Source organism: Saccopteryx bilineata, chromosome X (genome assembly GCF_036850765.1).
Source record: "Saccopteryx bilineata isolate mSacBil1 chromosome X, mSacBil1_pri_phased_curated, whole genome shotgun sequence".
NCBI classification, from domain to species: Eukaryota; Metazoa; Chordata; class Mammalia; order Chiroptera; family Emballonuridae; genus Saccopteryx; species Saccopteryx bilineata.
The window spans coordinates 140,240,382-140,267,501 of record NC_089502.1 but is presented as its reverse complement, the minus strand read 5'-3'; the positions used below and the strand labels follow the sequence as shown (position 1 = coordinate 140,267,501).

The 27,120-nt window shown below is 41.1% G+C and overlaps 1 long non-coding RNA gene across 1 annotated transcript; it reads right to left on the bottom strand.

Annotated features, from left to right (window-relative positions):
• Positions 1-5,524: 5,524 nt before the first annotated feature.
• On the bottom strand, positions 5,525-27,042 carry LOC136317584 (uncharacterized). The gene is made up of 3 exons (XR_010727898.1): positions 26,821-27,042; positions 8,351-8,449; positions 5,525-5,670 (listed from the first exon to the last, which is right to left on the bottom strand). It is a non-coding gene; the product is annotated as an uncharacterized lncRNA (long non-coding RNA).
• Positions 27,043-27,120: the final 78 nt, after the last annotated feature.

The following is a 27,120-nucleotide window of genomic DNA, read 5'->3' as shown; positions in this document are numbered from 1 at the left end:
CCTAGCCTTTGAAGTGAGAGATTACCACTGAGCGAGTGGGGACATCAGTGTTGAAGTAGCCCTTATTCAAGATGACTTGAGGCCCTTGCTACTCAATGGATGGTACTTGGACCACCAGCATCCGGGAGCTTGCTAGAAATGCAGTCTCAAGTTCCATCCCAGACCTAGATTTGTTTTACTTTTATTTATTTATTTTGATTTTGGTGACAGAGAAAAGGAGAGGGAGAGGGAGAGGGAGAGGGGGAAGGAGAGGGGAAGAGGGAGGGGGAAGAGGAGGGGGAAAGAGAGAGGGAGAGGGAAAGGGGGAGAGAGAGGGAGGGGAGGGGGAGAGAAAGAGGGAGAAGGAGAGGGAGGGTAGGGGGAGGGGAGAGGAAGAGGGAGGAGAGGGAGGGGGAGCGGGAGGGGGAGAGGAAGAGGGAGAAGAAGAGGGAGGGTAGGGGGAGGGGGAGAGGAAGAGGGAGGAGAGGGAGGGGGAGCGGGAGGGGGAGAGAAAGAGGAAGAAAGAGAGGGGGAGGGGGAGAAGGAGAGGAAGAGGGAGATGGAGGGGGAGAGGGAGAGGGGGAAGGAGAGGGGGAGGAGGAGAGGGGGAAGGGGAGAGAGGGAGGAGAGAGGTAGAGTAGGAGGGGAGAGGGGGAGGGGAGAGGGAGAGGGGGAGGGAGAGGAGGAAGAGGGGGAAGGGGAGAGGGGAAGGGGAGAGGGGAAAGGGAGAAGGGAAGGGGAGAGGGGAAGGGGAGAGGGAGAGGGGGAGGGAGAGATGGGGAAGGGGAAAGGGGAGGTGGAGGGGGAGATGGGGAAGGGGAGAGGGGGAGGGGGAGGGGAAGGAGAGAATATATATCTGTTCCTGTATGTAAGGAACATCTATCTGTTCCTGTATGTGCCCTAACTGGGGATCAAACCAACAACCTCTATGCTTTGGGATGATGCTCTAACCAACCAAACTATAGAGCCAGGGTGAGACCTAGATTTTTTCAATTGAATTTATTGGGGTGACAGTGGCTAACATAAATTATATAGGTTTCAGGTGCCCAATTCTACAACACATCTCTGAACATGGTACTGTGTGTTTAGACCCCCAAGTCAAGTCTTCGTCCATCTCCATTTATCCTCCCAGACCCTCCTCCACACCCCACCCAGCAACCAGCCCTAAATTTGAACCAAATTGCCCAGTGATTTGTGCGCCTGCTAGTTTGAGATGCACTGCCTAGATGTGGGCTATCCATTATCAAAGCTATTAGCCACAAATGTTTATTCAGCAATTGAAATGTGCTTAGTGAGACAAAGAAATTGCATTTTTCATTTAATTAAAACTTAAATTTAAAATAAATACTTTATTCTGGAACACTTGAAAATGTGTTTCAAACAATTCAGGTACATGAATGTAAACACAGATCAAGTATTTCGAATGAAAATTTAGAATCCAATTTGAGAAGTGCTCTAAGTGTAAAACACACAGCACGGTTGGGGGGAAGGGGAGGGAGGGAGAGGGGAAGGGGGAGGGGAGGGGCACAAAGAAGACTAGAGAGAAGGTGACAGAGGACAATCTGACTTTGGGGGATGGGTATGCAACATAATTGATTGACAAGATAATCTGGACATGTTTTCTTTGAACATATGTACCCTGATTTATTGATGTCACACCATTAAAATTAATAAAAATTTAAAAAAAAACAGATTTCAAAGACCTAACATCAAAAACAATTATGTGAAATGTGTCATTAATATTTTTATCACGATCATAGGTTAAAACAATCAAATTTCAGATATGTTGTACTAAATTTGTATTATTAAAATTAATGTACTTCTCTTTTACTTTTTAAAATGTGACTTCTAGAAAACTATGGCTCACATCTTAGCTCTATTGGACAGTGCAGTTGTAGCTCCATGGTCCTCAAACCACAAAATTACTGGTTCCGGGCTCCAAATCGCAGGGATTCTGATAAAATTGTTCTGGGATGGGCTGGTCTGAGGATTTTTAAACTCTCCCTGGTGATTGTATTGAGCTGCCAAGGTTGAGCAGCCATGCCCCAAATTAATATAGATTCACTAATCCCACCTGACAAATAGCGGCCTCATAAGGACCTTACGGGAGCTCCATCATTCCTCAACTGAAATGTCTCAAGTTGAAGAAGCAGCGTCTACTTTGCACCTAGAGTGAAACAGCGTCTCCACGGACACCCCCTGGGCTGCAGGCTGGGTGCTGTTGTTGTACCTCAATACCAGACAGAATCCAGCACACCGCACCAATGAAAATTGATGTTTTCACCCATCAACCTTGTCCTGAAACTCATCTCCATTCTTTTCTTCGAGTAATTCACTCCCATTGCTGATGGAGTGGATCTCAGACTTCCGCATTTACAATGATCTCCTGGATAGTCGGTTTAAAAGCGGGCGGATTGCTGGGTGCCAGCAGTTCACAGAAGCCCTGGGGTCCGGTGGCCAGCCAGCCAGAATCAGGTTTTAGCACAGAGAGTCCCAGGTCCGGGAAACTGTTCAGTGTGGCCAACCAGAACAGGTGGTCATCCTACCCCCAGAAGTGCCTTTTTACCGAGCAGCCCAGGTGACACTCCTGGATTTCAGGTGAGCACAGTTTGAGAAGCTGTCCTAGAAATGCAGGTTTGTGAATACCCTTTGATGATGCTTTCCGGATTAACCACTGCCCTAAGAAAACAGCCACAGGCATTCATGGACAGATTGCCCAGGGCTGCTTCCTGCCAGGACGGCAGAGTTGGGACAGAGACAATGGCTCACAAAGCCCCAAATAGTCACTTTCAGGCCCTTTACCAAAAATGTGCCCAGATTCCTGGGTTAGAGCAGCATCTGAGTGTTCCTTCCATCCCTAAGATGACTCCACAGGTCGGTATGCTTGCCACTTTACCAGTGAGGCAGCGGAGCTCCTACGAAGCGAAGCAGCTTCCACATGCAGAGCCCGGAGGAGAGCTGCAGCTTTCTGGGCCAGCCCAGCACAAGGCCCAGGGCCCGGGCTCTCCTCTGCCTTGGAGTCCTGCGCAGATGCGGCTCCAGGTCCGCAGCCTGGGGAAGTGTTCTCGTCCACCTCGCAGACTGCGTCACTCGGCCCGGGTGCCCTGCTGTCTCCATTTATACCCCATCAGCATTTGCTTACAGCTATTTTAGGCCCTGAGGTTCTGGAAATTTTACTTTGTTTCAGTTTGTTTTGTACCAGGGCATGCATTTTGTTATGATTAGGATGTACATAGCAAGCAGATCACTCGAATTAAGGGGACCTTGCAAATAATTATGCAGACCGTAAGGGGTGGCCGGGGATCATTTCAGACAGCTAGTCCCAAATGCAATTGTTGGTCCTTTACAACATCATTAGCATGTTTCCTTTTCTTTTTAGCATCCACTGCCCAATTCATGGAGCTTCCCTTACTGTACTGAGTCCAACTCGGGCTCCTTTTCCAATAGAGGCATTTGCCAATAGAAAACAGTTCTTAGATCCTCCTAATTAGTAGAGACACACCATATTTTTCACTCCATCAGACGCACCTGACCATAAGACACACCTAGGGTTTTAAGGAGGAAAATAAGAAAAAAAGTATTCTGAACCAAATGGTGTGTTAAAATATTTAATAAAATACCGTATTTTTTGCTCCATGACACACGGGCATTTTCCCCTCCACTTTTTTTGGGGGAAAGTATGCCTTATGGAGCAAAAAAATACAGTAATTGCCCCTTCAGTGAAGACACATTTTTTTCCCCATTTTCTAATAGACACCATCCTAAACCTGTTTCAACTGCCTCATTAGATTCTTTAACTGTCACCTGAAGTGTTAGCTATGACTCAGTTTCCTAAGATAAAGTCGACAACCGCCCTCCTCCCTCTGGGAAAGTTCTTGACTGAGGCCCGCCCACAGCAGCCAAAACCCAGACCCAAGCTGCTGGGAGGGACCTTACCGGCGTGGGCCTCGAACTGTGCGCTCCCATGCACGTGCAGGGAATGAGAAATAGGCACCATTCTTCGTTGTCTTGTTTCTTCACCGTTTAGCTTGACTCCCTCTGTTGCAGACTGATGGGAACTGAAGTCAATTCTTGAAACGCACAAGGAAGGAAAGTTCTTTGTGTTAAAGGCAGTCCGCCAAGGTGCTAATTCCATCTTTGGTCGATTTTCCCCAGGACTGCGTTCCTCATCCAAGAATTTTCCTGAGCTTGGTGGTTCGCACGTCCAAATTCCAGTTAAATAAATAAACCAGCTAAAGTGCTCTGTTCTTTAGGGACTAGCAGAGCAATTTCTGAACTTCTATCGCCCCCCAGTGGCCATTTTTGTTGGGTATCTTCAAAAATATTTAGGCTATGATTTTTCCCTCCAAAGATGTTTAAAAAACGTTTTTTAATTTTACACTGAAGATTATGGAACGTTTGTGTCGAGGCGTGTTAGTAAAATATAGTGAATAGCTGCAGAGTCACAGGGTTATCGATTCCTGCACTTGACAAGAATAATGCAACTGTCAGATCTCGCCAATCAGGGTGCCCCTTGCAATAAATTCCTACCTATCATAGCTGACATGTCCAGTATTAAAGTGATTACCCCAAGTCAGTTGTTTTTCTTTAAAATTTTCCATTGATTTGAGAAAGAAAGAGAGAGAGAGAGAAACATCAACTCATTGTATCACAGAGTTGTCCCATTTAATTGTGTGCTCATTGATTGCTTCTCATATGTTCCCTGTCTATGGGTCAAGCCTACAACCTCCGGTGCACTAGGTCGGCGCCTCATCCACTGAGCCACCTGGCCAAGGCCCAGTTGGTTTTTAATTTAAAGGATATAGATCTGGGTTTCCACTTTACTGGTCCAATAAATCACTCCCATTAACTATAATTTTCTAATTCACGTTATCCCTTTGCAAACGTTTTCACCATAACATGTTTTGTAACAGTGTCCAAAGAGGTGAGAAAACATTGACAGCCCCCAAATATAAACGTTTATAAACCGTATATGTTCAATTCTGCAAAAGCCAACATCAAACATACACAAGGTAAGTAGATATATCACCATCAAGTTGTCAAAATTTCAGCAGAATACGCATTAAGTGGCAGAATCCAATGAATAAAAGTTTTAGTGATTTCAAACTTTAACCAGGTGAAATTCAGAAATAGGTGGCAGAGTTGCCGTAAGTCATCAGACATGGAGAGTTTAATGACACTGAAGAGTCTTGATGGTCAGGAGGAACTGATGTGCGTCACTTCATTCATTCCCCCATCCACCCACCCACCTATCATCCCATCCCCTTGTCTATCCCCCACCCACCCATCAGTCTATCCTCCTACTCATCCATTTACACAGGCTTAGAAAGGTGTCCTGTGGAAAACAGAGGAGGAAAGAAGTGTGCTCGCTGCAGGAATAATTCTGCAGCCACTCAGTTGAGTGCGCTGTGGACTTGACTCTCCCTCCTGATGGCCTCCACGCACCCAGCTCTACCTTCGGTTTGTGCCAGACATCGTGAGTGGTGCTACAGAAAGAAGATGAATAAGATGTCAGACCTGCTCTCATGGTTCTCAAAGCAGAGATACCTTTACATTTTTCAATCCGGTCCATATTATGAGGCTCCATTCCTAGAAGAGGCAGGGCATTAAGATGGCCGAGGGACTTAGTAGGCCTTGCTTGCAGAGACTAGGCATGAGAACTTATCCAGCCAGAGCCACTAAATATTTTCTCTGAAAAACAAAAGATGGGATTGCAAAAATATGCACTATATTGAGGGAAAGAGCATGTATTCAATATATACAGTAAGCCCATGAGATACAAACATCCAACTTGCGTACAGCTCGTTCTTACAAACGGAGCACCATCAGGGCTGTCAGTAACTAACTGCAGGTGGACATCAGTGAACATGATATCACAGAGTTACTCGACTCCCCTGGCAAAAAACTAACCTGTGTAGGCCTTATGGAATAAGAGCAGCAGAAGACAGTATTTAGGGAAGAAAGCACGGACCTGAAAACTCCAGAACCGAAAAATCTTTCTACAAGAGTTAGCTGATGCCTTTTGTCTCATGGAAGCAGGAATGGCAACATTAGAAGAGCAAGATCCTGACACAGAGAGGCTCACCAAAGTTTACTGCATGCTTACCGAGGGCCTGAGATGCTACAGGCCGTTGATGACGAGGAAAAGAAAAGTCTGTACGCATCTCTCTGATGCCTACACTTCAAGAAACTGACTCGAGCAGCAGAATCAAACCCTGACTCTAACACCAGTCCCTTCCTCTCCAAGTCCGTCATCTTCTGCACCACCCAAGACTGCTTACGGGTCTATTGGAAAATGTTTAAGTACTCATGGGCACAGAAACGTAAAAATAAACACTAGGTGAAGATAGACATCTAAGTTGCATTTAATAAGTACATGTACCCGCTCCAACTTACACACACACATTCAACTTCAGAACAAACCTACAGATGCTATCTTGTTCATAACCTGGAAACTGCCTGTATATGAAATAGCCAAGGAATAACTTTATAGCATAACAAGCTCACAAGTTCATGTTTAATACAGTCAGTGATTTTTGGTGGCTGGCATACAGTATTTGCCTTTTTCCAGAAATAGAAGGACAATTTAGGAGAACAAGCCAGACCAAGAGGCTTATCTCCGACTTAAAAAGGGGAAGTTTCTTGCCTCCCCGCCCACAAGGGAGTTATCACTTCCTCTTATTTTCAGATCCTAATAAATTCCATTGGTTCCCACCTGCTATACCCCACCCCCACACCCCTTTTAGAGACCAGGCTCCCAGTCCTTTAAATAACACTAACCCAGTGTTAACCTCCTACACGCCAAGCATTCCTGTCACTCCCAAATCCTGAGTGGAAGTGGATGGCCTTCAGCTTCCCGTGCTCAGATAGATCCTGTCTCCTTTCGGCCAGAATGTTTTTCTCTGACCACCCTTCTCCCCTTGCCTTGGGGGATAAACTTCATCAAATCCTTTCTGTTCAACATCCTCCACCCCATTGGTCTGGGGCTCCATTATTAGTACCAAAGCGCATCTTTTCTCTTTTTTGTATCTAGCACAATGTCTTGCACATAGTAGGTGCTCAATAATTTGTTAAAAGCAAGGGAAGGGGGAACAGAGGGGAGAGGGGAGAGAAGGATGGGAGGAAGGAGGAAGGACAGAAGGACAGGAGGAAGCGAAGAGGAAAAAACAATAAAAGCAGAGAAAAGAACTCTTTTACAAGAACTCGATATTGTCTTTAATAAATACCACCCAATGACTAAATGCTCACTTGTTCTCATTAAGGAACATCTGAACCATGCTTCTGAGGTTTGTTTTTAGTGAAGTAACTTTTATGAAACAAATGTAATCTATTGGAATTAAAGGTTGAAAGTGATGGTTTTCACCGTGCTTTCCTATGGAACCTTGGGGGCCAGACTGGGCTGTTCCCTGTGAAAATAAAATACTGTGTGTCCGTAAAGTCACGGTGCACTTTTGACCGGTCACAGGAAAGCAACAAAAGATGATAGAAATGTGAAATCTGCACCAAATAAAAGGAAAACCCTCCCAGTTTCTGTAGGATGAGTGGCAGCATGTGCGCATGCGCAGATGATGACATAACACCGTGTATACAGCGGAGCAGCCCACGGCCATGCCAGTTGAGATGTCGACGGTACAGAGGAAAGTTCAGTGTATTCTGTGGCTCACTAAATTCGAATCCATGACCAAAGTGCAACGTTAATATCGGCGCATTTATAATGAAGCGCCACCACATAGGAATAACATTACTCGGTGGGATAAGCAGTTGAAGGAAACCGGCAGTTTGGTGGAGAAACCCCGTTCTGGTAGGCCATCAGTCAGTGACAAGTCTGTAGAGGCTATACGGGATAGCTACCTAAGGAGCCCTAAAAAATCTGTGCATGAGCCCACATCGAACTGCACTGAATAGGTATGAAACTGGGAGAGTTTTCCTTCTATTTGGTGCAGATTTCACATTTCTATCAACTTTTGTTGCTTTCCTGTGATCGGTCAAAAGTGCACCATGACTTTACGGACACACTGTAGTAGCCCCACACACCCAATTTACAGGAAATCTTTAACAGATAGAATGTTCTTCATTTTAACCCTTCTTCTACTACACAGTTCTTACATATATTGTCAAAGGCTCATAGAAAGCAAAGTATATGAACACACAACAAAGATCAAAAAATTTTTTGTAATTAAATTAAACATAGTCCCCAGACACTGGAATTTCTTTAAAATATTTAACTATCAGTATCACCTGCAATTTATTGTTTCTATTTCACCTGATACAATAAAATATATACTTCAAAATGTTTCCCAAGGAGTGCTGGTGCCTCTTCATTTTACCAGTCACTCTAGGGTTAGAATTCCCAGCATCGTAGCAGACTCACCTGAGGATGGATGTATTTGGACAGGGATCTCTGCAGGTGATCCTCAAAGCACACAGGTGCAGCACCTCACTCGGGTGGCTCAGTGCTCGGCGCTCCGTACTGCAAACAACAAAATAAAATACAAGGACAATTTGAGCAATCATAAAGAAACTTTAAAAAATAAGTCAACATGACATCAGAGTAACAGCTGCACGAGAGATACCCCTGATCTCTCCTCTTGAAATTTCAGCAAATGGAACAGCTATAACTCAGCAAAAGAACCCCAGCTGGGCTTCAGGCGTGCCTGAAAGATGAGTGTGTGGAACCAACTAAAGGTGGGAAGGGATGAGAGGGGAGCGGAAGATAAGAGCACTTGCAGCTGGCTCCGGAGAGGAGAGAAAGCCAGACTGTCTGGGTCTTCTTCTGCCGGGAGGAGTGCAGAGGTTGGGGGGAATTTGGAGACATACTGAACCAAAGCAGCAGAATGAGGGATAATCACCAGTGTTCCCACAGTCTGCCCATAGCCTACGCTCAGACCGACACACAAAAATACAAAATGCGGCCTCCCAGGTACCGCCTCCCTCACCTTGCAGGGCACAGAGAGTGATAGAGACAGACCCCACAATTAGCTCTCCAGAGCTGCTCTCTCTCCTGAAGAAAAGAGGTGCTCTGTGTCTGGGCCCCTGGTCTGTTCAGACAGGGGAGAAGCGTCCAGAGGCCTGAGACACCATTGCTAGAGCCATAAACATCACAGCCCACCCCACCCGTCATCATGACAGCAACGTCTCAGCGGAGGCCAGCCTGGGAATTTCACAGAGCTAAAACTTGTCATCGAGTTCTACCAACTGGAAGAAAATAGAAAAATCTTTTGGAAGTCAGCTTGGGTATTTGGTGGTGGGAGGATTTTCTTGTAATTTTTCCTTTTCTTTAGTTTTTTTTGTTGTTGTTGCTTTGTTTGTTTTTGATTATTGGTTTTTGTTTTTTGCTTTTTGTGGTTTTACACATTTATTTTACTTTATTTTCCTTTTTATTTATTTATATTTTATTTTTTCATTGTTGATTTTTGCTTGATTTCTTAAATCCCTCAAGGCACAAAAAAAAAAAAAAAAAAGACTGTGGATACCCAAGAAAAAGACTCAGTTCAGAAAGAAAGTAAAAAATCTCCAGAAAGGAATCTAAATCATATGAAAACCTTGCAGGTAAATGACAGACAATTCAAAATTGAAGTTCTGAAAACACTCAACAAGATACAAAAGAACACTAATGGGCAAGTTAATGAGCTCTGAAAACAAAATTAGTACCTCACCAAGGAGACTGAAACTTTAAAAATAAATTAAAGGCTGAGGTAGCAAGTTTAGCTAACAGAACAAACCAGATAGAGAAGAGAATCAGTGACATTGCCAGGAAACTAGAAATGAGATAGAGGAAAGAAGTGAGAGAGACTCAAGAATTAAGATAATAATAATAAGAGAGCTCCATGAGAACTGTCTGACTCCATCAGAAAGAGCAACAGAAGAATAAAGGGGATTTCAGAAGGAGAGAGAGAAGGGAACAGAGCACTTGTTCAAACAAATAGTTGATGAGAACTTCCCAAGCCTATGGAAAGAGTTAGATCCTTGAATCCAAGAAGCAAACAGAATGCCTAGTTACCTCAGTCCAAACAGGCCTTCTCCAAGGCACATCGTAAAGAAGTAAAGATAATACTTTTTGCAGATGACATGATGCTGTATGTAGAAAACCCCAAAGAATCCACCAAAAAACTATTAGAAACAATAAACAAATACAGTAATGTTGCAGGATACAAAATCAATAGACAAAAATATACTGCTTTTCTATATGCCAACAATGAAACTTTAGAAAATAAATTGAAAAAAATTCCTTTTATAAGTGCAACAAAAAAAATTAAATACTGGGAATAAACTTAAAGGATGTTAAGGACCTACATACTGAAAACTACAAAGCACGTTTTTTGTTTTAGCAAGAGAGAGAGAGAGAGAGAGAGAGAGTGAAAGGGAGAGAGATGAAAAGCATCAACTCATAGTTGCTTCACTTTAATTGTTCAGATTGCTTTCTCATATGTGCCTTGACCAGGGGGCTCTAGCCAAGCCAGTGACCCCTTGCTCAAGCCAGTGATCCTGGGCTTCAAGCCAGCAACTTTGGCTCAAGCCAATGACCATGGGGTCATGTCTATGATTCCATGCTCAAGCCAGCAACCCCTTGCTTAAGCTAGTGAGCCCGTGCTAAAGCAAGATGGCCAATGCTCAAGCGTAAGACCTTGGGTTTTTGAACCTGGGTCCTCAGTGTCTCAGGTCGATGCTCTATCCACTGTGCCACCACCTTGTCAGGCTACAAAACTTTATTAAAAGAAATTGAAAAAGACACAATGAAATGGAAAAATGTTCCGTGTTTATGGATTAGAAGAATCAACTTATTTTAAATGTTCATGTTAATCAAAGCAATATACAAAGTTAATGCAATCTCCATTAAAATCTCAATGTTATGTTTTAAAGAAATAGAACAAAAAACATCAGATTTGTATGAATTTATAAAAGAACCCGAATAGCCAAAGTAATTCTCAGAAAAAAGAATGAAGCTGGAGGTATCATACTACCTGACTTCAAATCACACTACGGAGCCACGATAATCAAAACAGCATAGTAGTGGCAGAAAAACATATAGACCAATGGAACAGAATCGAGAGCCCAGAAATAAAACAACATATATATGGACAAATCATCTTTGACAAAGGAGCAAAAACTAATAAAGAGCAAACAAATAAAATGCAAGCCAAATTTCTTCATTAGCAAATTCATCAGCTATAAAATCAGGCTTGCAGTCTGCTACAAGTTTCTAAAGGCTTACTCTTGACCTCTGTATGTTTTTCTATGGCCAACAACTAGGGTGCTCGAAAGCCTTGTCATCCGAAGCGTGGACCTCGAAGCAGCAGCACTGGCATCATCCGGAGATGCCATGGGTGAAAATATTTTCTTTATGCTCCTACAGTAACTTTATAAATTAACACAATAAATGAAATTATCTGAAGGCATGTCTACCTCATTACCAAGAGCACTGGTGAGGCAGCAGGGGGCATGTCCTGCCCATCCATGGCATCCAAGACTGGCTCCTATCCAGCACATGGCAGGAGTTCAGCAACTGTTTGCCTGACAGCCTGCCCTCCAGATTTCAGGCTCCAGACTGTAATGTCAGCTTCTGCTGTGTTTCCAGCCTGCTGCTCTGCCCTTCAGATTTCAGACTTGGCAATCCTTACAGCTGTGTGGACCAATTCCTTAAAATAAACCTATAGATAGATAGATAGATAGATAGATAGATAGATAGATAGATAGATAGATGATAGATAGATAGATATCTCTTATTGGTTCTGTTTCTTTGGAGAGTACTGATAAATTTAGTAAGATAGAGATGTGGAGACAGAAAGAGCACTCACTCCTAAGATAACCTCAGGCGTAAGGCTTCCTATTACCATAGTTGCCTCTGCTTCTGAAATAATGTCAAGGGAGGTCCAACTGAAGAGGAATCGCAAGCAAATTAGTAGAGAGCCCGCAGAGCAGAGGGGCAAGAGTGACATACACTATTTTAGCATTTGTGTTAACAATGCTTTGTGATTCACAATTTATTTCTTTGAATGTAAAGCCTTATATTGTCATTATTGGAATGTGTGTGTGAGTGTGGGGGGGTCCAAACCTTTACTACAGTAAGATTATATCTTTTACAATTTAAAAACATTTTTCCATTGATTTGAAAAAGAGAGGGAGAGAAAGAGAAAGAGAGAAGCACCAACTCATTGTTCCATTTAGCTGTGTACTCATGATTGCTTCTTGTAGGTGCCCTGACTGGGGATCCAACCTGCGACAGCAGCACCTGAGAACAATGCTCTATCCACTGAACTACCAGCCAGGGCCTGATATCTTTTAAATATTTGCACCAATAACTCTGCATTTAGAGCCTGCATATCTTTGGTTTGTGTTGCATAAGGAGACCTTGCAATAAAATATCACAAACATCTGTACTTCCTAGGATTCAAGAGTTAAAATATGAGTTTTAATATCCCCAAAGCATATTTCTTGGAAAACTGTTTGATGTGGGGCTGGTAAAGAATGGTTTGTCAGCTTGTCTTTTGTGGCTTTAATGGCCCTTTCCCACTTTACAGTGAGTCCAAACCACTCAAGAGAACCTTCCCGTCCTACAGCCACTCAAACCTTACCTTCTTGATGTCTTTTCCATTTTTACGTCTGTTCCTTCCAACTTATTATTGAGCAATGCTTACAAGAAATAAAAGCTGCCAAAGAGACCGGAATACGTATTTAGGTTGGCAACTCAAATACTCTCTTCCTAGTAGGACAACCCAGAGAAGTTGAACGATCCTTTGGTAAATATGGAATGATGACAAAGAAAGAACGAAAGCCTTGAAGTATATCGCCGTTCATACTGGTGGCTTAAATAGCCAACCATACCTGGTGATTTACGCTGCTTTACTTGCAACCAGCTCTCACTTTCCTGAATTTCATTCTGTGTTCTGAACTGCTTCTTGTATTTTACCTCCTAGATAGCCATTGTCATCACAACTGTAGTGTGTCCAACACTGAACTCATCTTGCCCCTAAACTGATGTATTTCTCAAAATCAGAGCCTTTTACTTGCTGTCTTCTTACCTTCTTCATCTTAGTTTTCTCTCAGTTTCAAACAACTATAGCCTACTGTGTTCCTCCCCTTCAAAAGAAAAATCATATTGCTCCTTGACTGTAGTTTATACTCAAAAAAGTGAAAGACAAATCTAATACCCACTGGAAATTTTATTAACATAACACTATTGTTGTTCCACTTTTTTTTAAATTTGGTAATTATTTACAAACCACATCCATTACTAATTATTTCCACAGAGAAGAAAGGATGAAATCTCCCACTCCTCTGCTCAAAACAATACTTAGGTTTCCTGCCTGGGAGGGAAGGCACTCATTTTGCTCTACATAGCTTCTCTCCAGACCAACACACATTTCACCCCCCTTGTTACCAGTGGGATTCCCGTAGTTTTCAGTCTACCATGTTAAATTTGGTCACCCAGTGGACCCATGAAGGACCACTGATGGCAACTACTAGCCCAATAACTTAATCACTGTAATTCAACAACAATAATTAGTTTATTACTCAGCACTACCCCTCATTTCAGCTTTTGAATGATTGTTTTGTGGTTTGAGGTGGAGAGAAGAGGAACAATTTTAATTGTCCCAATGTAGTTACTTAGTGCATACATACAAACACATAAGTTCACATACACATATGTGTATATGTATAAGTATATTATATACTAGCCAAGAGAAGTTACAAGCCCATGTTCTAGTTGCCAGGTATTAAGGAGAGGTAGTTTCCCACCTTTGGTTTGCCTTGAGTATGGTTCTAGGTCATGCTCCTCTTGCCACACCTGTGTTTTCCTCTTTGGCCAAACTTAAGCCCCATGAAAAGCTAACTGCAATCCCTTTCTGAGGCCTTACCTTATATCACGTCCTCATTCTCAGGCCACACTACCTTCTCACACTCCAGTCATGCCACTTCTGAAAAGGTCACAACCTCTATGCTCCCTCCACCTAGGGGGTGTGTCTGAACCTGGGAATCTCTAGGGATGTGGGATAGGCCCTAGGTCATCCATGAAGTTATAAAAGAAATCTAAGGAATTTTGACAGAGAACAGAAAATGGAAGAAGACGTAAGGAATTTTGAGAAAAATGAAGAATTGTGGGAGAGATGGAGAATTTTGGAGAACAGAAAATTGTGAAGGAGATCAGAATAAAAGGGAAAATGGAATTATGGGAGAATTGAAAATTCTAGGATAGAACAAGGGATAGTGGGAGAGATGAATAATTGTGGGAAAAAACATAATTGTGGGAGAAAATAGAGAATTGTGGGAAAGATGGAGTATTTTGTAAAAGAACAGAGAATTGTGGTACAGTAAACATTGTGAAAGAAAACAGAATTGTGAAAGAGAATATGAAATTATGGGAGAAATGAAGAATTGATGGAGAAAACAAGAAATTGTAGGAGAGGACAGAATTGTAGGAGAGAACAAAATTGTGGGAGAAGAGATATGTGGCAGTAGCAGAAAACTAAAAAACAACACAAATTATGGGAGAGAGTGGAGAATTGTGAAAGAAGTAGAATTGTGGGAGAGAAAGGGACTATGGGAGAGTGGAAAATTGTGAGAGAAGCAGGGAATTATGGGAGAGGGAGAGAACTATGAGTGAAAATGGGACTGTGGGAGAGAATGGGAATTGTGGGAGAAGCAAGGAATTATGGGAGAAGCAGAGAACTATGGAAGAAAATGGGACAGTGGGAGAGAATGGAAAATTGTGAGGGAAACTAGGAATTATAGAAGCAGAGAACTATGGGAGAGAATGGAATTATGGGAGAGTAAGTTATATGAGAAGCAAGGAATTATGGGAGAAGCAGAGCACTATGGGAGAGAATATTAAATTGTGGGAAAAATTGAGAATTGACAGAAAAAACAAGAACTTATGGAAGAGAACAAAATTGTGGGAGAAGAGATATATGCAGTAGCTGAAAACTAAAAAACAACAGAAATTACAGGAGAGAATGGAGAATTGAGGAAGAAGCTGAGAGCTATGGGAGAGAAAGGGATTATGAGAGAGTGAAAAATTATAGGACAAACAGGGAATTATGGGAGAAGCAGAGAACTATGGGAGAAAATGGGACTATGGGAGAGAATGGAAAATTGTGGGGGGAACAAGGAATTATGGGAGAAGCAGAGAACAAGAGAATGGAGAATTGTGAGAGAAGCAGAGAATTATGAGAGAGAATGAAGAATTATGGGAGAAACAAAAAACTGGCAGAGAACGGGATTATGGGAGAGAATAGAGAATTATGGGAGATAATAGGATTATTCAAAAGACAGTATTATGGGACAGAACCCAAAGATAATGGAATTATAGAAAAACAAAATTGTGAGAGAGAATAAAAAATTATGGGAAAAGCAGAGAAATATGTGGGAGAATAGATTATGGGAGTGAAAAAAGAATTGTGGAAGAAGCAGAGAATTGTGGGAGAAGCAGAAAACTAGTGGAAAGAATGAGATTATGGAAAAAATAAAGACTTGTGAGAGATGCAGAGACTTCTGGGAGAAAATAGAATTATGGGAAAGAACAGGGAATTATGGGAGAGAATTGAGATTTGTAGGAGAGATGGAGAATTGTGGGAATAAAACTGGAAATTGTGGTAAAGAAACATAATGGTGAGAGTAATGGCAGGGTAGGAAGTGATACCGATAAATCTCCCCCAAAACTCAACAAGATCTTCAACCAGAAACAGAAAAACCTATACTTGGAGCTTCCAGATGCTTCGCAATACACCCAAAGGTATGATTGAGTGAAAAATTGGCTAAATATATAACCAAACCCCGAAGGAAATAGGGAGTAAGAAATGCTCCTCCTTCCTCACTAACCTAAACAGGGCGGCTTTCTCTGGTAACTGTGAATATAGAAACTGAGGCGGGCAAAGGGGGTGAATAGATCCAGGCCGCCGCGGCACAAACGGCCGAACCAGACTGTGGCACAGAGATCCAAGCCGAGGAAAATCTGATCCTGTGGCAACCCGGGCAATACAAGCTAACACTCACGCCAAACCCAAACAAAGAAAGACAAGCGGAGCGGCCATTTTACCCGGTCTCCTGGTCGGTGCACAGTTAGTGGGTGAGAATTTCTTCCTAGGCCCCGAGAGTGGGTGCCCGTGTTGCCCCACGGAGAGACAGGGTCAGAGGCCTTTCTGTGGGCCGAGGGCAGAGTCCCTGGGCAGCCCCAGTGCCCTGGGAAAGCCACGCACGGGAGGGAGTGAGAACTAATTCCAACGGTGGAGATTTTCCGTGCTGGAGGGTGTTTCACTCAGAGGGAAACGCGCCGGCCTCATATCCTGGTGTGCGCGCGCAGATAAGGAGTGAGTGATTCCTCCGAGTGCCTCGGCAGTGCGCGCCCGTGTTATCGCACAGAGGGGCAGAGTCAGAGGCCTTTGTTTGGGCCAAAGCGGAATCTTGGGCCGCCCCAGTGCCTTGCAAAAGCCGCGCACGGGGACGGAGCGAGACTCAATTCCAACGCTGCAACTTTTCCCTGCGGTTGGGGGTTTCACTCAGAGCGTGAGACTGCTGGCCGGATATCCTGGTCGCAGACAGTGAGTGAGAGTTTCCTCCAAGCGCCCCGGAAGTGGGCGCCCGCCTGTGTTATCGGACAGAGTGGCAGAGCCAGAGGTCTTTGAGTGGGCGGAAAACCCACCTGATTATGCTAGCAGCTCTGACTGACTGAGCCTTACCCAGAGCCCTGTGCTGAGTGGAAATAGAGTGGGGAGTTGCCAGCTCTTTGAGCCTCTTACTATCCAGGCAGAGGCAGCAACAACCCCATAGCTGGATTATCAGGCTACTAATTGAGGAAGGAAAGACTAGGAGAAAGGCTCCAGGAACACGGACTCTCTCACTGTCGGAGCCTATAAATGCTAATGAGCTTCGGCTGCCAATGAGACTAAAGCACAATACATGACATTGCCATAGAGACTTATCAACTGCAAACCTCTACCTGAGTGTGCCAAAGGGGCAGAACCCGGGGTACAGAGTCACCGACCAGGAAGAGGGAGAGAAAAGAAAAAGCAAGAAGATAACCTCTCAAAATCAAGAATAATCTGCAGACTTTATAACCTATCCCATTTTATTATATTTGTTCGTTTGTTTCTCTTATCTTCATTCTTGATACTTTTTTTTCCTCCTCCAATTTGGCTGATTAACTCTCTACCGGTCTTACTCTCTCCTCTCCTTGAACTACACTACCCATAAGTGTTACATCTCCCATTATCTTTTCTCTTTTCTTCCTTTCTCTCTATGAGGGTTGCACTCCAAAACCCTTAACTCTCTCTCTCTCTCTCTCTCTCTCCTTTCTTTTTTCTTCTTTTAGCGGTTCCCTCTTTTTTTCTCTCTCTTTCTTTTCTCCCTCTATATTAGTTTCTTCCTTTCTCCTTTACATCTCCTCTCATTCAAACCTCAATAACAAACAAATTATCTTATCTGGGACTCAAACCTATGTTTGTGGCATTTTGGGGTTTTTTTACTTCACCTTTTTAACTCACTAGCAGTGCTCCCATCCCTGGCTCTCCATATTATCTAGTTCTTGTTCCACTAAATACAATAGTAATTTTTTAATTTGTCCCCCCATTTTTCCATTTTCCTCTTATTCTTCTCATCATAACTCTTAGACAACCAACACCTAAAAGCAAATCATTTTATTCTTGACCCAAATTTTTTCCTTATTTGCTTTTTGTGGGTCCATAAGCTCTTTTTTTTTCTTTTTTCTTTTTATTTTCTTTTTTTTTTTTTTGCCCCTTTGTTACTTTTCCCCAATTCAGGCCCTCCTTCACAGGCATAGTTTGTTATAATTCACAGTCCACCACAAGATTTTCTCAAAAAAGAGGGGAGAGGAGAGGAGAGGAGAGGAAAAAAGGAGGGGGGGAATAATTTCCTTTTTTTTAATTTTTATTTTATTTTATTTTTCTTTATTTCATTATTAATTTTTTAAAAAAAAAACCAACTCTTTTCGATTTTTTATTTTTTTATTTTTATTTTTTTTACTTTTTATTCTTTATTAAATCTCATTAATACTATCAACAAAACCACCCTCAGATGCCGTTGAGGAAGAGAAAATCGAATATCATGGATACAAAAGAAAGAGAGGTAACACAGCTAGATGAGGAAAAATCTATGGAGAAAAAATTTAACATATTGGAAACCTTGGAGCTAAATGACAGAGAATTCAAGATAGAAATCCTAAAAATCCTCCGAGATATACAAGAAAACACAGAAAGGCAATTTAGGGAGCTCAGAAATCAACTCAATGAACACAAAGAATATATGTCCAAGGAAATTGAAACTATAAAAACAAATCAAACAGAGATGAAAAACTCAATTCACGAGCTGAAAAACGAAATAACAAGCTTAGCTAATAGAACAGGTCAGATAGAAGAGAGGATTAGTGAAATAGAAGACAAGCAACTTGAGGCACAACAGAGAGAAGAAGAAAGAGACTCAAAAATTAAAAAAATGAGATAGCCCTACAAGAATTATCTGACTCCATCAAAAAGAATAACATAAGAATAATAGGTATATCAGAGGGAGAAGAGAGAGAAAATGGAATGGAGAACATACTCAAACAAATAATAGATGAGAACTTCCCAAGCCTGTGGAAAGAACTAAAGCCTCAAGTTCAAGATGCAAACAGAACTCCAAGTTTTCTTAACCCCAACAAACCTACTCCAAGGCATATCATAATGAAATTGACACAAACCAACAGCAAAGAAAAAATTCTCAAGGCAGCCAGGGAAAAGAAGAATACAACATATAAAGGAAGGCCCATTAGATTATCATCAGATTTCTCAGCAGAAACTCTACAAGCTAGAAGAGAGTGGACCCCAATATTTAAAGTCCTGAAAGAGAGGAACTTTCAGCCACGAATACTATACCCATCAAAGCTATCCTTCAAATACGAAGGAGAAATAAAAACATTCACAGATACAGAAAAGATGAGGGAATTTATCATCAGAAAACACCCACTCCAGGAATTACTAAAGGGGGTTCTCCAATCAGATACAAAGAACAAAAAAAAACAGAGCCACAAGTAAAAGCGCCAAGAAGAACACAATAAAACCAAATTTAAACTGTGACAACAACAAAAAGAAAGAGGGGGAGAAGATGGAGATTAACAGTAGCAAAGGACGATGGAGTGCAAAAGTACTCACAAAATAGTTCGCTACAATGAACAGGGTAGGGACCCTTTTCATTACTCAAAGGTAACCACCATTGAAAAAACCACCACAGAAGCACATGAGATAAAAAAGATAGCAACAGAGGAAAGATGTATGGAATACAACCAAATAAAAACAAAAGATAGAAAAACGAAAGAGAAGGATCAAACAAGACACAAAACTAACAGAAAGCAAGATATAAAATGGCAATAGGGAACTCACAAGTATCAATAATTACACTAAATGTAAACGGATTAAACTCACCAATAAAAAGGCACAGAGTAGCAGAATGGATTAAAAAACAAAATCCAACTGTATGCTGCCTACAGGAAACTCATCTAAGTAACAAGGATAAAAACAAATTCAAAGTGAAAGGCTGGAAAACAATACTCCAAGCAAATAACATCCAAAAAAAAGCAGGTGTAGCAATACTCATATCGGATAATGCTGACTACAAGACAGGAAAAGTACTGAGAGACAAAAATGGCCATTTCATAATGGCTAAGGGGACACTGAATCAAGAAGACATAACAATTCTTAATATATATGCACCAAACCAAGGAGCACCAAAATATATAAGACAGCTACTTATTGATCTTAAAACAAAAACTGACAAAAATACAATCATACTTGGAGACCTCAATACACCGCTGACGGCTCTAGATCGGACATCCAAACAGAGAATCAACAAAGACATAGTGGCCTTAAACAAAACACTAGAGCACCTGGATATGATAGACATCTACAGGACATTTCATCCCAAAGTGACTGAGTATACATTTTTCTCCAGTGTACATGGATCATTCTCAAGAATTGACCATATGTTGGGCCACAAAAACAACATCAGCAAATTCAGAAAAATTGAAGTTGTACCAAGCATATTTTCTGATCATAAAGCCTTGAAACTAGAATTCAACTGCAAAAAAGAGAAAAAAAATCCCACAAAAATGTGGAAACTAAACAACATACTTTTAAAAAATGAATGGGTCAAAGAAGAAATAAGTGCAGAGATCAAAAGATATATACAGACTAATGAAAATGACAATACGACATATCAGAATCTATGGGATGCAGCAAAAGCAGTGATAAGAGGGAAGTTCATATCGCTTCAGGCATATATGAACAAACAAGAGAGAGCCCAAGTGAACCACTTAACTTCCCACCTTAAGGAACTAGAAAAAGAAGAACAAAGACAACCCAAAACCAGCCGAAGAAAGGAGATAATAAAAATCAGAGCAGAAATAAATGAATTAGAGAACAGAAAAACTATAGAAAAAATTAATAGAACAAGGAGCTGGTTCTTTGAAAAGATCAACAAAATTGACAAACCCTTGGCAAGACTTACCAAGGAAAAAAGAGAAAGAACTCATGTAAACAAAATCCAAAATGAAAGAGGAGATATCACCACGGACACTGTAGATATACAAAAAATTATTGTAGAATACTATGAAAAACTTTATGCCACTAAATTCAACAACCTAGAAGAAATGGATAAATTCCTAGAAAAATACAACCTTCCTAGACTGAGTCAAGAAGAAGCAGAAAGCCTAAACAGACCTATCAGTAGAGAAGAAATAGAAAAAACCATTAAAAACCTCCCCAAAAATAAAAGTCCAGGCCCTGACGGCTATACCAGCGAATTTTATCAAACATTCAAAGAAAGCTTGGTTCCTATTCTACTCAAAGTCTTCCAAAAAATTGAAGAAGAAGCAATACTTCCAAACACATTTTATGAGGCCAACATAACCCTCATACCAAGACCAGGCAAGGATGGCACAAAAAAAGAAAATTACAGACCAATATCTCTAATGAATACAGATGCTAAAATACTAAACAAAATACTGGCAAATCGAATACAACAACATATTAAAAAAATAATACATTATGATCAAGTGGGATTCATCCCAGAATCTCAAGGATGGTTCAACATACATAAAACGGTTAATGTAATACACCATATCAACAAAACAAAGAACAAAAACCACATGATCTTATCAATAGACGCAGAAAAGGCTTTCGATAAAATACAACACAATTTTATGTTTAAGACTCTCAACAAAATGGGTATAGAAGGAAAATATCTCAACATGATAAAGGCCATATATGATAAACCATCAGCTAACATCATATTAAATGGCACTAAACTGAAGGCTTTCCCCCTTAAATCAGGAACAAGACAGGGTTGTCCACTCTCTCCACTCTTATTTAATGTGGTGTTAGAGGTTCTAGCCAGAGCAATCAGACAAGACAAAGAAATAAAAGGCATCCATATCGGAAAAGAAGAAGTAAAGGTATCACTTTTTGCAGATGATATGATCCTATACATCGAAAACCCCAAAGAATCCACAAAAAGACTACTAGAAACAATAAGCCAATACAGTAAGGTCGCAGGATACAAAATTAACATACAGAAGTCAATAGCCTTTCTATATGCCAACAATGAAACAACTGAGAAGGAACTCAAAAGAATAATCCCCTTCATGATTGCAACAAAAAAAAAATAAAATACTTAGGAATAAACATAACAAAGAATGTAAAGGACTTATATAATGAAAACTATAAACCATTGTTAAGGGAAATCGAAAAAGATATAATGAGATGGAAGAATATACCTTGTTCTTGGCTAGGAAGAATAAATATAATCAAGATGGCTATATTACCCAAAGCAATATACAAATTTAATGCAATTCCCATCAAACTTCCAATGACATTTTTTAAAGAAATAGAGCAAAAAATCATCAGATTTATATGGAACTATAAAAAACCCCGAATAGCCAAAGCAATCCTAAAGAAAAAGAATGAAGCTGGGGGCATAACAATACCTGACTTCAAACTCTATTATAGGGCCATGACAATCAAAACAGCATGGTATTGGCAGAAAAATAGACACTCAGACCAATGGAACAGAATAGAAAGTCCAGAAATAAAACCACATATATATAGTCAAATAATTTTTGATAAAGGGGCCAACAACACACAATGGAGAAAAGAAAGCCTCTTCAATAAATGGTGCTGGGAAAACTGGAAAGCCACATGCAAAAGAATGAAACTGGACTACAGTCTCTCCCCCTGTACAAAAATTAACTCAAAATGGATCAAAGATCTAAACATAAGACCTGAAACAATTAAGTACATAGAAGAAGACATAGGTACTCAACTCATGGACCTGGGTTTTAAAGAGCATTTTATGAATTTGACTCCAATGGCAAGAGAAGTGAAGGCAAAAATTAATGAATGGGACTACATCAGACTAAGAAGTTTTTGCTCAGCAAGAGAAACTGATAACAAAATAAACAGAAAGCCAACTAAATGGGAAATGATATTTTCAAACAACAGCTCAGATAAGGGCCTAATATCCAAAATATACAAAGAACTCATAAAACTCAACAACAAACAAACAAACAATCCCATAAAAAAATGGGAAGAGGATATGAATAGACACTTCTCCCAGGAAGAAATACAAATGGCCAACAGATATATGAAAAGATGCTCATCTTCCTTAGCTATTAGAGAAATGCAAATCAAAACGGCAATGAGATACCACCTCACACCTGTTCGATTAGCTGTTATTAGCAAGTCAGGTAATAGCAAATGTTGGAGAGGCTGTGGAGAAAAAGGAACCCTCATACACTGTTGGTGGGAATGTAAAGTAGTACAACCATTATGGAAGAAAGTATGGTGGTTCCTCAAAAAACTGAAAATAGAACTACCTTATGACCCAGCAATCGCTCTACTGGGTATATATCCCCAAAACTCAGAAACATTGATATGTAAAGACACATGCAGCCCCATGTTTATTGCAGCATTGTTCACAGTGGCCAGGACATGGAAACAACCAAAAAGCCCATCAATAGATGACTGGATAAAGAAGATGTGGCACATATACACTATGGAATACTACTCAGCCATAAGAAATGATGACATCGGAACATTTATAGCAAAATGGTGGGATCTTGATAACATGATACGAAGCGAAATAAGTAAATCAGAAAAAACAGGAACTGTATTATTCCATACGTAGGTGGTACATAATAGTGAAACTAAGAGACATTGATAAGAGTGTGGTGGTTACGGGGGGGAGGGGGGAATGGGAGAGGGATAGGGGGTGGGGAGGGGCACAAAGAAGACAAGATAGAAGGTGACAGAGGACAATCTGACTTTGGGTGGTGGGTATGCAACATAATTGAACGACAAGATAACCTGGACTTGTTATCTTTGAAAAAAAAAAAAAAGAAACATAATAGTGAGAAAAGAATTTTAAGAGAGATATAATTGTGGGGTAAAACAGAGTTGTGAGAGAAGAATTGTGGGAGAAAATATTATAGAAGAGATTTGTGCAAGATAATGGGGTATTGGTAGAGAAAATTAAGAATTGTGGGAAATACAGGGATTTATTACAGAACCAGAGTGTTATGGTAGGGAGAGGAGGAGTTGTAGGGAGGACAGAGAAAAGTAGAAACTGGGAAATTGTGAAAGATAGTGGAATATTATGATAGAACAGAGAATTGTGGGAGACATGAGGACTTATAGGAGAAACGGGATTATGGAAATGAAAGGAGAATTGTACAAGAGACAGGGAATTGTGGTAGCTCTGAGAAATACAAAAGCAGCACTTTCTAAACATAAGCAACTGTAGGTTTGGAAAGGAGACTCATTTTAACAGGACCAGTCATAAATTCAATTTGTAATTCCAAAGGAGCTTCAAGTTTTCCTCTGTTAAACCCTTGGGTCTAACAGCAGCAGTTCATATCACATTACCATAGATTGGAAAACCCACATCACTGTCTTATATATAGTCATGTACACACATATAGACGGTCACACCCATACACATACTTACACAAATACACATGCATATACAGACATACAAATACATACACATATGTTTTGGAAATTCCAAACATCATAGCAAAAATAAGCCTAATAAAATCATTGAGAATATTTTAAAATTCCTAAAAAAATAAAAATAAAAACCTGATAGAAAATAAGAGAAAAGTACAAGATAATAGAGTGTCAGTGTAGGAATACAGCACATGAGTAGTATAGGATCACTAAAAGAGACAATGAGAGGGAAGCAAGTTATCAAAAAATTAATAGAAGAAAATATCCCAATGTTAAGGATACAGGTTTCCAGAATGAATGGTCCCAGGTCTGACCAGGTGGTGGTGCAGTGGATAGAGCATCAGTTTGGGACATTGAGGACCCAGATTCAAAACCCCGAGGTCACTGGCTTGAGCGTGGATTCACTAGCTTGAGTGCGGGCTCACCAACTTGAGTGTGGGATCACAGACATGACCCCATGGTCACTGGCTTGAGCAAGGGGTCACTTGCTCGGCTGGTGCCCCCTGTTCAAGGCATATATGAGAAAGCAATCAATGTACCACAATGTACCACAACAATAAGTTGATGCTTCTCATCTCTCTCCTTTCCTGTCCGTCTGTCCCTGTCTGTCCCCCTCGCCCCACCGCTCTAAACAACAACAACAAACTAGAATGAACAGACCCATCAAGTGTCAAGCCAATAGGTCTATGTTAAGACACAACTTTTCAGGCTATAGGAGGAAAAAGATGTTAACAACATTGAAAAGGGGGAAAAAAGAAATGATAGCTGACTTCTCGACATCAATAGGAAAACCAGAAGAAAATGAAGCAACCACTTAACAATTCTGAGGAAATGTTTCAAAACCTAGAATTATGTATTAATATATATCCAAACTACTAGTTAGGCGGGATGGTAAAACAGACATTTTCTGATTTTCAAGACATCAAAATTAATATATGCTCCCCAAACAAAGCAAAGAAAAATACATGGTATCTAAGAACCAGAGATCCAACACAGGACAAGAATAGTTTTAAAGCAGTCTCTGGAAGACAGCTGACAGAAGTCATTTCCAAAGAGTCTAGAATTGGGCAGTGACAGAGGTGAGGTGTTTACTGAAGGGTAAGGTCTCAAGGGGGGAAATGAAACATGCAGAGTAGTTGATATATTTGAGTGCAATGAGAGGAGATTTACAATGCCAACAGAGAATTTAAGAATAATCATTAAAAACCAGGCAAAGGGGAAAAAGCAAGGTATTCAATAAATATTAAAATCTAGTGGAAAAGTTGCACAAGAAAAAAAAATTATCAACAGTCATGAATATTTTCAGTCATAACATAAATACTAAACCACAATTTCCTCCCAAAATTGTATAGTATAACTACTGGAGGCTGTTTCTTGCAACATGGATTGACAAACTAGAAGAAACAGCTGAAGAACAATGCCCGCAGAGAGGGTAAATCGGTGTTGAAGGAATCCCACCAGTCCTCGTAGGCACCTATATCTCTTCCTTTAGCACTAGGCCTCAGGGGCGCCTTCTCTATACATACTCTTGTTACTCTCTCCCCCTTTCTTCCCACTACCTGCACGCTACACTCATAATAGCCACTTCCCCCTTTGGGCCCAGAGTAGTCTGCACGTACATGTATTGAGATGTAAACTGCATGACTATCTCTCCCATTACTACAAGTTTCTGCCCTTTTTGTGTCATATGTCCCTTTGGAGTCTGGTGAAGTTTCTATTTTCTCAGAATAATATTTTTACATACATAAAACAAAATACAAGAAATTATAAAAGAAACCAATTATATTGAAATATAGTTATGAACATTTTTTAAGAGTGACTTTGATTAAGGCCAGGTTCCCCAGGAAATATACACCGACTTAATATATACAGTATTTTAAGTGCTGTCTTGATCCAGTTTTGAGGCCCTGGCTAGAAGCTGGTCGGTTCGCTTTACTTGAGCAGCTAAGTACACACCCCCAACCACTTCCCCTGTTGGGTTCTCACAATCTGGGCAACAATACGCCTGCCCTATTTGCCCCAGGGCCAGGTACCAGACAAGTGGGGATAGCCCCTATATTCCAGAGCCTGCTGAAATTACTCCTATTAGCCAACCTCAAGCCTGCTTCTCCTATCTCACCCGGTCCTTCTTTTGGAAAACAAAATTAAGGCTCTTGCCCACAGTTTCCCCTCCCTCGGCCTAATAATGGAGGCCAGTGCTTCCCTGTGTTTGGCGCTCTGTGGTGTGATGTGTACTCCCTCTCTTGGGATCTACGCAGATAATGAATTGTCTTTTCGATGGCAGTTGTTTCCGTTGGCCTAACCAAACCTAAGCAATAATTAAAATTATTAAAAGATTTGTGCATAGGTGGCAATGGAAGCTTCAGCTGATCCTATAAGCAACTCTGAAGCTGGGAGGGCCCTTCTGAGTTGTCTCTTGAGGCTAGGAGCCTGGGCTTATGTACCCTTGCAGAGACCACGCAGAGGCTGCAACCTACCGCAGGGAGGGAATGGGGTTTTGCCTGTGGCAGTTATTTTAGAGGCTGGACAAAGCCTGGAGACAGCCTCAGCCCTGAGCTGTCAGCGGCTAGCACTCCCAGCACGCTGGGCACCTGGGTTCACTTCACAGATCCACTACAGTGATGCAGAAAGGCATGTGCTTCCTATTAACACTTTAAGTAACGAGACAAAATCATCTTAATTTCAAACTAGTGATGAAAAGTATTTTGAGACAGAAACAACAATCATGTGGCATAGTTTTGCCGTGATTTCTATTAGTGCCGCATATGGCTAATACTATGAGGATTTGTTGTCTGCATCCCTGATGGGAATAAAATCCACTAAATTTCTGTTAGACGTAAGTGAATATACAAACCTTCAAATCCACACACCCAGTTAAGGCCTTGGGAGGGGGAATCTTGTTTTGTTCATCTTTGAGTTGCCAGGGTCCGCCACAGTCTGGACACCAGAGGTTTCTTGAGTTATTACTATAATTAAAACTGACAGGTACAACTTAAAAGTTAGAACTTTAAAAACTAACTCTTCAAAGCAACCCCTTCACGCTTAAAGAATCTAACGTAGAAAGACTTGCTCTGTGCTCGCGTAGACAGCGCATATACTACAAAGACTTGCTCCAGGGCAGCCTCTGGCCCAGAATAAATTCACCCTGCCCGCT